The sequence below is a fragment of the Sprattus sprattus genome (assembly GCF_963457725.1).
Source record: "Sprattus sprattus genome assembly, chromosome: 7".
Classification (NCBI taxonomy): domain Eukaryota; kingdom Metazoa; phylum Chordata; class Actinopteri; order Clupeiformes; family Clupeidae; genus Sprattus; species Sprattus sprattus.
The window spans coordinates 10,338,951-10,354,179 of NC_137926.1; the positions used below are offsets into that span (position 1 = coordinate 10,338,951).

General features: G+C 41.8%; 1 protein-coding gene across 1 annotated transcript in view; it reads left to right on the top strand.

Moving 5' to 3' along the window:
• The first annotated feature begins 2,205 nt into the window (after positions 1 to 2,205).
• The window catches only part of LOC308368181 (monocarboxylate transporter 13), a 24,415-nt gene continuing 11,391 nt past the window's right edge, over positions 2,206 to 15,229 (top strand). Inside the window, exons 1-2 of the mRNA XM_080842288.1 lie at positions 2,206 to 2,295; positions 13,502 to 13,651. The gene's annotated coding sequence lies outside the window, so the exon portion shown is untranslated. The remainder of the gene's footprint in view (positions 2,296 to 13,501; positions 13,652 to 15,229) is intronic.

Sequence of the window (15,229 nt, forward strand, 5' to 3'; positions counted from 1 at the left end):
AAATGTATTGGAGTACTGGAGTGACTGGAGTTTATGCACAGTAAATCAAACGTCCATTGTAGATTTTTCTGTGATGAGAGTGCGGGACAAGATCAGATTTGATGTGATTTTGTGATTTGGAAAGTTGGGGCAAAAACATACATATCCCAGATGGATTTTTTTGTCACATGGTTTTGATCGTGTTTATGCTTCTATCCACTCAAAGATTCACACACTCTAGGTATACACAAACACATGCTCAAAGAACTCCTGATCTGATAGACGTCTGCTGCTACATGTTTCCCTGCGGTCCTTCTAAAGGTAGACAGGGGATGTTACATCTTGATACTACAGTATTTGTGGTAAATATCTGGTTCATCCTCACATTTCTGGAAGCCTATTTGAAATGACATCACAGTAACATCAAACAGTATATAAAAAAAGGAAAAAACAAAAAACAAACCTTTCAATTAGTGTACATCACTGAGGAGCCATACCATCCAGTAACATCCAATCTACCAATCCACACACACACACACACACACACACACACACACACACACAAATAAAACACACTCCACACACACACACACACACACACACACACATAAAACACACTCCACACACACACACACACACACACACACACACACACACACACACACAAATATAACACACTCCACACACACACACACACACACACACACACACACACACACACACACACACACACATCATCGATTGCATCACATATATTGACACCCTATACACACACACACATCATTGACTGCATAGTCATTGACACACACACAACACACACACACACACACACACACACACACACACACACACACACACACAGAGACACACACACACACAAACACAGCCCTAATCCTCCTGAGACACCAGGTGTTTTCCCTATTTCTCTCCCCTCCCCAGGTTGCCAGGGTAGCTAACACACTATACACACTGTGCACACTATGGGCATAGAACAACACACCTACAGTACGTCAAGCCAGCCAACTCATGCAGGTAAGATCATGGATATATCTAAGGGATTTGGTGATGAATCGTTCATGTTTATCCTATTTATTTATTTTTAACAATCATATGCTTTTGATACTGGTATAAGGCTGATGCACTTTATCTCACTGTCTGTTATTGGCCACAGCTGACATGAACATGACTCATGCTTTGTTTGACAAGGAAGGCTGCAACCCAAATCTCATCCAGGGAAGAAGATGTGATATTCTAAACGGTATTAAAAGCATTTATGAGGCAGTAGTTAGGCTGAAGCACCCTGAATAACACTGAATTCCTCTTTATACACAGCTCTCTATATACAGCTATTGACACAAGGCACCTAAAGATTAAAAAAGAACACGGCAGCTTTTAATAGATAAATGTTCAAAAGAAAAAAAGACCTGCAATGTTAACACACACACACACACACACACACACACACACACACACACACACACACACACACACACACACACACACACACACACACACACACACACACACACACACACACACACACACACACACACAGAGAAACAGAGCTGGAGGCAGCAGGTATTGACAGAATCTCCCCTCGTTATTTACCTTCGCTGAGTAGTGAGCTTAGACATAATAGCACTACCTGCAGCATACGCCACACCTGCAAATTAATAGATCCTGGTAACATATAATCCTATCACTGGAATGCAGCCCAAGTGAAATATGATGTGATTACATGTCATTCATAATATATTCATGAACACCTTGCTATTTCTGATACTCTTTTTGACTGGACTTCAGAACTGCTATTATTATTATTATTATTATTAATAATAATAATAATAATAATAATAATAATAATAATAATAAGTACATTCATTATGATGGGCCAAACTTTTCTCCAAAGGATTTTAACCCTTGATGGGTCAATTTCCGTTTTACAGATGTTTGTCTGAATTATCCAGAATATATCAATAATAATGGCTTGTCATTGCGCCAAAAGACTATTGAGTGAGACTATTGACTGCAGAGCACTCTGCACAATAGGATAACGGTCCCTTCAACTGCCGATGATAATTGGGGGTTGCCTGGTTAACATATTACACTCTGGTCTCTGAAGTGATAATCCCTTCAATATCGTCGGCTGCTAAACTTAGTTTGCGCATGACCGCGGTCACCGCGCATGCTCCCCGCCCGTTGATAAGATTTACACTAGGATTTACCGAAGGCTTGGGAGATATCGGAGGACGGCGAATATCACGAACTGAAGTTGGTTGCTCACGACGAACGCTCTCTGACATTTGACTCATCATGGTATGTCATACTCCTTTCACGTCAGTTTACGAGGACGGCGACTTGCACTATACAGTCACTTTATCAAAATAAAACAATAATGGAAGGATTTCTGTAGTTCAAGGATATTTCCCAGTCATTAGAAACTCAGCTAAATGTATTTTTGTGAATTACTCGTTGCTGGACTCAGCTCCGAGACAGTCCAATACTGAAAATAAAATAAGTTTGCGTATAATTCAATAATTGGCCACGAAACTGCCCGCTCCAAATAGTCTACAGCAGTTTGAGTAGCGGAAACACAGAACAACCCGGCGTGTGTTGCGACATAAGAGCAGACAATCCAGAGCGCCAGAGTACACCGGACACAGCAGGGAGGGGTGTCCAGTATTTATGCTTATGGTTATGTTTAAGGGATTTAGCAGACGCTTTTGTCCTTAACAACAAAACAAACAAACATTAGAAACAACATAACACACAACAAAAGTAAATTTAAAACAATCGTGTAATAATAACAATTGCAAATATCAAAACCGTTTTCCCTGCTCGGTATTTGTCTTTCCTGCCTGTATGCTTTTTCAAAACAAAAAGCTTGCAGTAAAACGTCATGACGCTCGCAAATATCTTCTTCGAAGAACCCACACTACAATATGAAAAAATAGCAGACTGTCAGTTGTTCATTCGTGACAGGCTCTCATAAGCGGCGGAGTAGGTGGTGGTTTGTAGGCTGATACTAAAGGACACTTTGATGATGAACTCCTTTGTGCCTTATACTATGGCAGAGGATCAGTGCCTAATCTGCTTTCATGTTATAGGCTCAGCGAGCAATCAGACGTAGGCTACAGATCAGAAAACTGGTTTCCCAGAACACTGACCAGTGCATTAGAGATGAATACATTGCCACTTTTGTGAGATGCAGTACATGAGATGATCAGGAGAACAATTTTACAAATGAGGTAAAATACATCACCATTTGCCAGCAGCGGGAAAAAAAACAGATCTCACGCCTTCTGTAAGGGCTGTCAGCTAGTTGCTAGTTGTTTGTTTATTTGAGGTGAAAGGTCAGGATTATGGTAAATGCCACAGGAGGGGAGCATCTGCAGACGCATGGAGAAGGAAAAGGCTGAGGTGATGGTTTTCACGTACCGCTGTGAAACCACAATACAGCAGTCCGCTCCTGCTAGATAACCTCTATTGCCTCACATCAAGGCCAATTTGTACCATGGCAGCCCGATGCCACGGCAACCATCACATCACTCCTCTGAGGCTTGTGGCCTGCGGACGACCCTAGCAGCTCTCGGAGTTGGGTTGCACACGAGATATTGCGGCTTCGAAAAACGATGGCAGAGCCATCTGGGTGAGCGGAGAGACACCTGTGCTTCCTGGGCGTGAGCCATGCGCATCAGAGGACTGCCAGGGCAGGGTGCCCCTCTTAGACCCACCCAATCAAGGAAATTACAATCATGACACAGACATGCTAACCCCCCCCCCCCGCCCCACAACACTGCCACTGGTGCCAGCTGAGGGGTGCAGGTGTGAGTGGGTGCGTGTGGACATGTGTTTGTGTGAGACAAAGAGAGTGTGTGTGTGTATATGTGTGTGTATATGTGCCGTGCACATGCTGTGTGTGTTTCTGTCTGTGTGTGTTTGTGTGTGTGTGTGTACGTTTCTGTGTGTGTGTGTGTGTGTGTGTGTGTGTACCTGCTTTGTGTGTGTGTAGTCATGTATCTGTGTGTTTGTGTGTGAGTGTGTGTGTGTGTCCTTGTCTAACCTCTCTGAGGTGTCTGTACAGTACATAACTGCCTGATAAAGGCCTTCAGTCAGAGGGAGTGTGTGCGGTTTAATGGTTCTCCAAGGCAAAGTTCAGTCTCTCATCTGAGGCCATTCTGAAACTACACGTAAATAAAGTTGTCCTCGGCGTGGCCGGATAGGACTGGAGGGGGTGGATGACTGGGTGGCCATGTGTCCGAGCAAGAATGAAAGAAGCTGGCAGATATTTCCACCGGGGGGGGGAGAGCCGTGAGAGCCGTGTCAGCAGACCTCAGGGCTCTGAGCCATTGGAGCCTGGCAGGGGAGAGCTTGCAGTCAGCAGAAAAAAAACAACAGCGGATCTCATATGATTGCTGAATGGACCCTGCAAGGGCAGCCCAGGGTGACGGGCAAAGATTTGCTACGTTGCCTTTACCCTGGGGGATTGATGTGTACAGACAGCCCAGCGCATAAGCAGACAGTTTGGCAACCCCGGGACTAGACAGATTTGGGCCGTTTTTGTTACTAAAAGGAAGTAGGTGGGAGTATGAGGAAAGGATGTTTGCTCGAATCTGATCGTGCCCAGACCAATCAAAGCCAAAGCCTTCTTTTTGGGTTTGTTTGATATAACAAGACAACCTTACACAGGGTGCTAGCACCCTTAAACAGGGTGAGGAGCCAGATTCACTTTCGAATCGCCCCTTATCACGGTTTGCTGATGTTAACAAATACAGAATTTATAGGATGTATCTCCTCTCGTAGTGCCTTTGCTTTGATGATCCTGTTCAGTTAATAATCTTGTTCTGGTACTTGAGTAAACATAGGGTAGACTCTTGGTTATGCAAGAAATATGGATTCAAAATGACCAATATAGCAGCAGAAAGCTAAACCATGCATTTCTGTGGTCCTCATCATCGTGATCCCCCCCCCCCCCCCCTACTGTTTTTTAATTAGAATATTTTAGTTTTAAGAGCGCCCATGTTTTGACGTTGCAACGCTCACTCTGGCAGACTGGTTTTGGACATTATCTTTTAATATCTACAGACAAGGCACAAATGTGTGTGTGTGTGTGTGTGTGTCTGTGTGTGTATGTGTGACTGTATTGTGCCTCTTCACATTTTAGAAAATGTGTCTATTTCAAATGAAATGGAACATTGTAGAGGAAATTTAAGTAGGAAAAGGTGGATCTACTCTATTGATATGAACCACTGCCTTATTACTTAATAACAAGAGAGAGACTAGCATTCAACGCCAGACACTTATCATGGGACCATCTTCTGCGGGACAAATCCATTATTCAAGGGAGGTACTAGATGACCACAATCAATGCATTATTCAACACAGGTATCACCACCATAGATGTATAATTCATCAAGACCTCACCAGGAGAAATCTTTAATTTAAAGGAGCAGCCAAGGTATTATTTAACATTTTAGCATCAGCATCTAAAGTTTTAGATATATCCTTTGAAGAGAAAGAGTCTGCAGGATGCAGTCTGGCGCTGATGTCTCTGTCTGCCCATTATGTAACTAAAACACTACTCCAAGTGTAATATTTCCTCTTATACTCAAAGCCCAGTTCACCGGCTCTATGCACACTCTGCATTACTCCCTGTGTGTGTGTGTGTGTGTGTGTGTGTGTGTGTGTGTGTGTGTGTGCGTGTGTGTGTGTGTGTGTGCGTGTGTGTGTGTGTGTGTGTGTGTGTGTGTGTGTGTGTGTGTGTGTGTGTGTGTGTGTGTGTGTGTGTGTGTGTGTGTGTGTGTGTGTGTGTGTGTGCATGTTTGGTTAGAACCAAGACTGGGATTTGGATTCAGATCAAGTAGAGTGTATTTTTTTGCAGCTTAAGCTCTAAAAACCCTAAAACAAATCCAAAGTGACCTCTACAAGTTTGGGGACATTGGTAAAATCCCCGGTGCCAAAACCGAGAAGACAAATAACTTTGGATTAATCAAAACTCAAGGTTATACTGTTCCATGCTACACTTTTGATTGCTTCCTTGTGGTTTAGCTAATCTAAAACCTCCGTAAGAGAGCAAAACACTGCAGAATTGTGTATTATAATTTTACAATTGCAATTGTTTATTTGTAAGTATTCACTTAGAAAACAAGTGAGGCTGAAAAATGGCTGGACAAGAGGCATTTCTTGAGTGCATGACACATGCAAAAGTAATGGGCACGTGGAAACAGGGCAGAAAAAAATAACCGCATCATGACAAATCAACATTAATGACACTGAATGTTATAACTAACGTGTAGTATATTACAGTTCAGAAGCAACTCCCCCACCGCCATTAACTAAAGCTTATGAAGGATGGGATTGAAATATTTAACAAGACAATAACTGTGATCCTAATCATCATAAAGTAAGGTCAGCCTATGTGAGTGTGCCCATAGACCTAATCCCTAGTGCTCTAGTGGGGTGTGAGGTGCAGGTCCAGCTTACTTACCCAACATTTGAACACAATAACAAAACCTTTCAGGAGAGTGATGATTTCTTGCTCATCAGCCTCAGAGGACAGTAAATCTGTGACTTTATTGGTTGAGCCCGTAACTCCATCTGTCCCATTTTAGACGTTTTCTTGCTCGGTCCCAATAAAACGTAATTTAGGATGTCTAAGCTCGGACGGAGCCTGTGCTAAGCTTCCCTCAAAGTGTGTCCCATTCCCAGCACCAACATCGCTCACATTAACACAGACGGATGTAGATGTTAGTGTGCAAACAACAACCTTGTGGCGAGTTATTCCCCGCGCGCCCAGGTGAAGGGGGGGGGGGGGGTTCAGATGAATGTGCCAGAAGATTGTTCATCGCAGACGCTGGATTCCTTTAAAGCTGGACTTAAGACTTTTTTATTCAGGAAGGCATTTCTGGCCTTGTGTTGAATCTTTTCTGTTATGCTTATGTTAATATTTAAATTTGTTTTTAATTTTATTGTATTATTATAGTTATTTTCTAATATGTAGGCACTCTGAGATTCCTTTGAATGAAAAGTGCGTTAAAAATAAAATGAATTATTATTATTATTATTATTATTATCAACCAGGGGAAGCCCAGGAGTGAGTGAAGCGTTCTGAAGCTCTTGAAAGATGTTCTTCCTTTTTTATACCGGCTAATGATGAGCTAATATTTAACCTAATAAGTTAAGAAAATCAAGGGGGCGATAAGTCCCCCCCATCTACTGGAAACGGGTTCAAGCCACGCCTGATGTCATTTCCCAGTCCTCTCTCTGCCTCACTGGAAAAACATGTCACTCTCCTGTCCAAATAAAGGCATACAAACGCCCCAAATTAAATATTTAAAAGATAAGAAAAGGGAAACAAAGTTCATAGTCCATTTGCTTTAATTCCAGGGTATTCAGAAAACCGATGAACAGCCAGTGTACAGGAAAACAGGGTCAAAACAGGTGTTGTAGCAAAAATCTGTGTGTGTGTGTGTGTGTGTGTGTGTGTGTATTTCTGTATTGTATGTACCACATTCCTCAGCGTGTAGGTTGTGGGGTGGGTGGAGGTGGGACGATGCCGATATCTGTCAGGCTGGTGGCTTTCTAGAGGTCAGCGTAAGGGAATCAGATCATGTGAAGTGGTCATGCTAAAAGGTCACATTCAGGATCAGGTTTAGCCAGGGAAACCTCAAGGCTGAATGGATGGGTTGGAATGTACTTATCCTGTTCTGACTGAGTTGTGTGGTTTATTCCACAAATAGCTTATGGACTGAGCTGTGAACAGTCACTATTAAATCATGCACTGCATTTTGAGTTGTGAGTTTACTATGTGTGTCTACTGGTAGCTTGAGAGCTAAGTATTTAACATTCAGATATGTGATGTCGGTGATCTTTGAAAGAAATGGTGTCCATGCAGCTAGTAGCTAATAGAGCTAAGTCTAACCTTCATACGAGCTCAGGCCTTTGTGTGTCTAGTCAAACCGCAAAGGACAGTTGTATTTGTGTGCTCTGTCTAACCCTTCCCAAAACTAAGGATCTTTATTGTTTGTTGTTACCTATTCTTGTATATAGGCAATGTCTTTCTCATGGATAACCAACAAAGCCCTGCTAGACTAACTGACACTGTGGAAAAGCAGGAACTCGCTTTGTGCCTGGAAAAGGGAATTTTCTGAAAGTTTTTCACAATTTGTTTTTGTTGTTGATGTTATTGGGTTATATTGCTTTATTTTTTGTAACCTTGTGTCACTTTCTGAGAAATGATATACAACATACTTTAACTCATTAACAGTAAAAGAGGCAATTTTATGCACTTTGAACTCATTTGATTGCCTGAGGTTTGTGTATCCGCTCAGATTGTTTTTTCTCATTAAACATTAAAAACAGAGGCATTACCTCTGTTAGTATAAATACAAATGTATTGCCAGAAAGCGAGGGCATCAAAACAGCTCAAGGCTCTAAGATAATTGGTATGTATTGCCGGTTTGCCCTGCCGAAGAACCAAATTACAGAACTGAGACTTGAGACTTGAGTGCGATTATATAGTCTTCTGTGGAGGCTACCGGTAAAGATGCTGCTCACATCTTCAGTCTAAATTTCCTCTTTAAGCAATATAGTACGAGTGTGAGTGGGGTAGGTAAGGGATATTCCCACGGGTGGTGTTCGGCCATAGCCACGAGGCCGCAACAAAAAATAGTTCCATTGTCAACGTCTTGGTCTGGAATTATAAGAACTTTGAATTAACGGTTATTATCAATGCGCTATAGAATGTTTCATCGCGGAGTGATTTATTATTAGCTGTGAAAAGTCCGAGTTGGCATGTCCTGGGATATTCCAACTCATGGAACGTGTCTCGTCCAATCAGAAACAGCTAAATAACTCGATAGAACCCAATTGTTTTATAAAAGGCCATAAGGCCTCTGACATCTGGAAGTAGGTCCCGGTGCTTTCAAGTCACTTCAATGGAGACAGTAGGCACGAATAAATGTGTCAATTTAACCCACCTATATTGCGTTTAAGCCAGTTATAGCTCGTAAATCGTTTATAATTGCCTCAGTGTAAGCCTCTGTCAAACAGACAGTCATCAGTAAACTTTAAACTCCTGTCTGTGTAGAGAGAGGAGTTCCTGAGGTGAAGCTTAAATGCTTCTCCATGTTCCTTTCAGTCCTCCCGATGACATTCAGTGCGGTTAAATGTGTCCAGTTTTCGAGCGTAGTCGGGTTTCAATCGAAGATCCATTTCATGTAACTCCCCAAATCTAGATTTCCTGTGTCCGACTGAAATCAGATTTACACCCCCAGATAAGTGATCGGATTTGGTTGGAAATCGAACAACGCACGCTTTTTATTTTTAACGCACTTTTCATTCCAAAGAATCTCAGTTTGTGGATCTCAGATCTCAAATCTGTGTTTGGTAGATAATTTCTTTGTTGTAACAATGCTTCTTGGCAATAAATGTTATACCTTTGGAAAGCCTGTTTATTCCCCTTTTAAATTGCGCCACATTTGTAAGGAACATGCATTTGTGGGATGAGCAGCACAGCTGAGTATGTGGGTTGCGCTCATGAAAAATGTGCCAAGGCCAGCAGAATATATAAGTATGCTCAGAGCGAGGTCACGCCAGGTGAGCGGGGCTAATTAGTAACAGTGTGACGCTTTACAGCTACGGGTGTCCTATCTTATCTCACGAGAGGAAGTGTGATCCTTTGACAGGGAGAATATGACGGTGGCTTCAGACGTCAGCTCTAAATGGGTGCTGGAGAGAGATGGGGGAGACCATATGTAGGGTAAATTACTGCTGGGGGTGTGGCAAGGGTGTGTAAGTGACGTGATGAAAAGGCCGAGCTATACTTCTACGACTCTGTTACTCCGTGGTCACGCAGTTGCCTCGACAGACTCGTTTTCATTTATGGTTCTGGGTGTTGCAAAGCACTTCAAAAAAAGATGGCGCGTAAGAGACGTCTTTAGTTTAACTGGATATTAAGAAATGAATATAAAATGTTAACAATTCCTGTAGTTTCTCAGTCATATGCTTGGCATAGTCTATTTAAAATACCATACACTAAACAGATGTTCATATGGCACAGGATTCTCCCAAGGTGAAAAATGCTTGGTTAATTAAAGACTTAGGCCTATGTTACGCACTGGCAACGTCTATTAAAATTGATAAAGTAACTCACCAGTGCACCATTGAAAACCGATGAGCATCAGGTCAGTGGACCTCCAGCTCTGCTCCCAGTGGTCCATTGCTCTTTCGCTATATGGGCTGCTGATGGAGGTAGGCTGTCCCACATATAATCATATAGATTTAAGAAAAAAAATCATATGGATTTTTTGGTTCAAAATGTATTGCATGGTATTCGTTGCAGGAACGTTGAAATAACTCATGAAGACACGCTACGGTTAATATAAAACAACAACCGGATGCTTGTTTGTTATGATTTAAGGCCATGTGTGGTTTTATTTGATGAAGTGATTTGATGAACATTAAGCTGCTTTGTTTAAAACAATCTTTCTCTGATGCACCAACACTGGTTTCTGGTAGGCCTTACTGCTGCTAAAAAGCTTGTAGCACAGAGATGGAAAGAGTATGGTTGAGTATTATATGTGTTATGTTGTCTTACTTGTGTATTTGTGTAACTGTTTCTTGTATGAATTATAAAATACAATAAAAAATTGATCACAAAAAAAACCAGTCTTGATATCAAAACTGCCATCATTCATGACACAAAATAGCCATTTCACCGTTTAAGTACACTAAATTGTGAAAGGTATAGTTTGCTAGCTTGTTATATTTATCAGCAAATAACATTAACCAGTAAGCATATGTTTGGTGAGTTTAGTTATTATCTAGTGTTGTACGCCTTTTGCAAATTAAGACCCTGTTAGGTGAAAATTCACTCAAATGACCTCAAGAGTCCGGAGTTGCATATAAGTATATTTATTCAACAACAAAAAGCTTGTCGGGATCACCCATGTCCTGGCAGGCCAGACAGAGGCCTCGCCCACTCTCAGAGAGAGAGACAGAGAGAGCGCCCAGGCTCACTCCCAGACTGCAGCAGACGAGAGAGAAGCTAAATTAAACACATCACACAAGGTTTATATAGTAAGAAGTCGGTGTTCTCTGAAGCCAAAACACTTTGTCAGCAGGGATAACCACGTGGTGGGTCTCATCAGAGGTCAGCTCACTCTGCTTAATGCATCAGCAATGCAGAAAAGAAGGACTAGTAGTTCTTATTATCAGCCCTTGCTAACACACACACACACAGAGAAGGTACACCTTTAAGCACATAAACAGAGTAAGAAACACCTGCCCTTACACACATACACACTTGATTAAAGTCCGAGTCTCATATTTCGCCTATCAGACCCCTTCATTCTCATACTTTGTATAGGAAATAAGGAGTCCAGTTTCATTTAGCTTTGTTGTTAAAAACAGTCAACAAAGTGATAGAGGAAAAGGGGAGGAAGCCTATTCCAGGCAGGGAGGGAACTGAGGAGTGAACATGTAAGAATGTGCACTATGAGCAATAGACATAGCTACACACAAGCCACACACACCAGCTATCCACTTCCACACAGTTCATATCTACACACACCAGCTAGATCATATCTCCACACAACTTCTACACACTCTATGTATACATGTCTATGCTATGAGCAATGAGTTATGCTCTAAAACAGTGGTCCCCAACCACCGGGCCGCGGCCCGGTACCGGTCCGTGAGGTATTTGTTACCGGGCCGCACAGAAAGAAAAAATAATTTATATAATTTCTGCTGTATTAATTATTGGAGTCTGAAAGGTGTTTTATTTTGAAAAACTACCGGATTTTCCCGGACGTAACATTCGCCTGTGCCTCTTGTCACGTCAAGACGCTTGTCTCGTTCACGTGATATGTCACTTAAAAAAAAAAGCCCGCATACTAGCGAAAATTAGTAATAAAACAAACATCTTTGGAGAGCTTCTTTGGAGAGCTTCAAAGGTGAAACGGTCAATTAAGGAGCCAGAAGAGGAGCCTAGAACCTCAAAAAAAGAAAGCTTCTTTTAACAGACAATACCAGGAGTCATAGGCTACTTTAAAATACGGGTTTATTGCAACAGGTGATTCTCAAGCACCAAGTCCGCTCTGTTTAATATGTGGCGACAAGCTAACAAACGAGCCAATGAAGCCTTCAAAACTGCTTCGGCACATGGAGACCAAGCACTGATTCAGAGTTATGGTGAGTTGTATTTTTCATGCACTGTACGTTCGTAATACCTAACGTTAATGTTAGCTGTTGTGTATATGAGCAGACCGGGCTTCATTGTATCAAACTCGCGCTTGCCTCACATCAATATGAATGGATGACGTGACTAATAAGTGGTTTAAAATGACACCTTGAAGCCGGTCCGTGAAAAAATTCCCTACATTAAACCGGTCCGTGGTGCAAAAAAGGTTGGGGACCCCTGCTCTAAAAGACCCAACCCTTCAGAGAGAACCTCCCCTACTACCTTGCCCTTCTACTAGTACTTAACTTGCACTTACAGCAGTTACTCTCCTGCACTTTCTTTTCTATTTATTTTGTAAAATAGTATTTATTGTTACACTAGGTCTCTATTGCTCGTAGCTTGTAGCTTGACTGTGGTCTCCCTTGTACGTCGCTTTGGACAAAAGTGTCTGCTAAATGACTTAATGTGAATGTAAATGAAATGCTAACACCAAGACCACATCCTTCTGCTTTGAGAATCATTTTAAACCAGACTATCCCATCGCTGATTGACTCATCAACAGAGTAGCCATTGTTTTTTTTTTTTTTTTTTTTTCATTTAAGGTGTATCACTGTCAATACAGGTATCAGAGAGAGACAGACGTGTTCTGTCATTTTATCTTATTGAGCTAATCCTTCTGATTTGAACATTGTTTGAAAACATTTTCACCCACTGCTCATTCCAAGCGTGTGAACAGAGAGGCCTTCTTATCTCCTGGGGTAGGATCCTCAGACTCCCTGCCAAGTGAATGTCCCCACCACTTTCCAAATCAAACCTACCTCCGTGCTTTGAGGTGTAAATGGATAACCACATGCTGCATTGCTAGTGGCTGTTTCCCCCCTCCAGTTGGCTAGTGTGGTAATGTAACCATTGGGGTATGATATTAAAATTAAACATTATTCTGGTCACACACTGTTCAGCTTGGCAGGTAACCAACAAATAGCTTCAAAATTCCACAAAGAGAAACTGTTTACTTCCAACTCTGTGATTCTGTTAGAACTGATAGCCTAATTTAGAACATTTTGCTTTTGCAACTCTCTGTGTTTATCCTCTCCAAAAAAAAAAGGTCACTGGTTTGTTACCAAGCAGAAACAAATTACATCAAATTACCAAATAGTCGTGGGTTTAACTCTCAGGGAATAACATCCCATAATCACACCTGTCATGCTCTCTACAATAACAGGTAGTAGCTCCTCCTGCTCTTACTGTACAAGTGGCCCTCTTCCTCCTCCTCCTCCTGCCACAGACCTTTGTATTGTAAGGGTTGTGTGTGTGTGTAACACCCTTTTCATCTTTTAGGTGGTGTCAGTGAGAGCAGCCTCCCACCTTGCCCCCTGAGGACATGTCTCTGCCTGGTTCTTGGCTCGGCTTTGAGCTCCTGGAGAACTGACTGGACTGGACTGCCCCCATCCTGCTCTGCCCAGCAAAGAGGATCCCAGGCTTGGCATGGTAAGTAAACCAAGGATGGGAAAATGCAGAAACAAATTCACAGCGACCTCAGGCCTGCCTGCGTGTGTGTGTGTGTGTGTGTGTGTGTGTGCACGTGTGTGTTCCAGGGTGCCGTGTGTGCCATTAAAAACCTGACAAAGGTCTTAATTAAACAACGGCGCAGACAGGCTAAGAGCTAGCATGCTACAACAGGCTGAGGGAATATCTAGGCATCTGCAAGAATCACACATGGTTGTATACATTTTGTACCAATATTTCTGCTAGTAAAATGTCTCTTGTGGTATCAAGTTAAAACCTAATGTAAACTATAGTTTAAAAAAACATCAGGCTGATGCTCTAAGTTTAGGGCCTAGTTATGATTTGTGTATTTGTTTCGTAATACTTTTTTAAAGAAATGTAATTGATGCCTGGCGTAATTCAAAGACATTGAACTCAAGGTTCAAAGTTCAACAAGCACAAACAGAGTTACCTCTGCCAATCCTTGGTAGTAATCTTATCAGCCTACAGTAACAAAATGAATTAAAACAGTGAATAGCTCTCACTCACTGATCTTCCATTAAAATAATTATAGAAATATTTGGCAGTTCTTGTTTTTGTGGCCAGATGCATCTTCTGGAGAGAAGAGTTATCTTGGCTTGAACAGAGAATTTCTTTGGAACTTCCGTGACTCATTGTTGTGCTTCTTAGGCGTTCCTTTACACCCACACACGCACCTCCCCCCCCCCCCCCCCCCACACACACACACACACACACACACACACACACACACACACACACACACACACACGCACACACACACACTGGTGTTGTGTTGCTCAGTCGGTCCTTCTCTGTGATTCTCACCTGTGGTGATCCATTGCTACCCACTTTGCATTTGTAGCATATGGAGCAGTCATAGGGTTTGAATGACCTTTTGGTCTTATTCAATTTACATGTCAATACTTAAATAGGACAATTATGCAGCACACAAATATTTAACACCTCTTGTTAATCACCCTGACCACTTGGAAAAGTGGTGTGAACTAGTGGCACAAGTTGTGACCTTTGTGATCATGCAAAATTCCCAAACCCCTGGCAGCTCATTGGGCAGCCATTCTTTGTTGATTTTTGTTGCCCGAAATGAATTAGACTAGCACAAATAAAAACGAGGCGTCCGAAAGGTCTGGGCTAGTAACACTCATGTTATATGTGCTTACATATACATTAATATACATACATTATACATTATTAATAAATGAAATGTCAGTCACTGTAAGATAATGATTGACAGACATTTCTTATATATGGATTTTGGGGTCCAAAAGGTAATGTTTAGGTAAGTAACACTCATGTTATATTAGCTCACTGTGTGTGTTATATACCTGTGAGAATGATTATTATACATGATGTGTTATCAGTTACTGAACACATCACATGTGCTTTAGGTAATGAAGGCAGAGGTATGGCCATTTTAATGGTATATGTCAGTGTTACTGGTCCATTTTAATGAGCTTTTTGGAGTTAAAGAGTTTTGTTTTTTTGCATTTGTTATGTAGAAAGGAAGATATATTCAAGAAGCATAGATATATTTAACAAGCA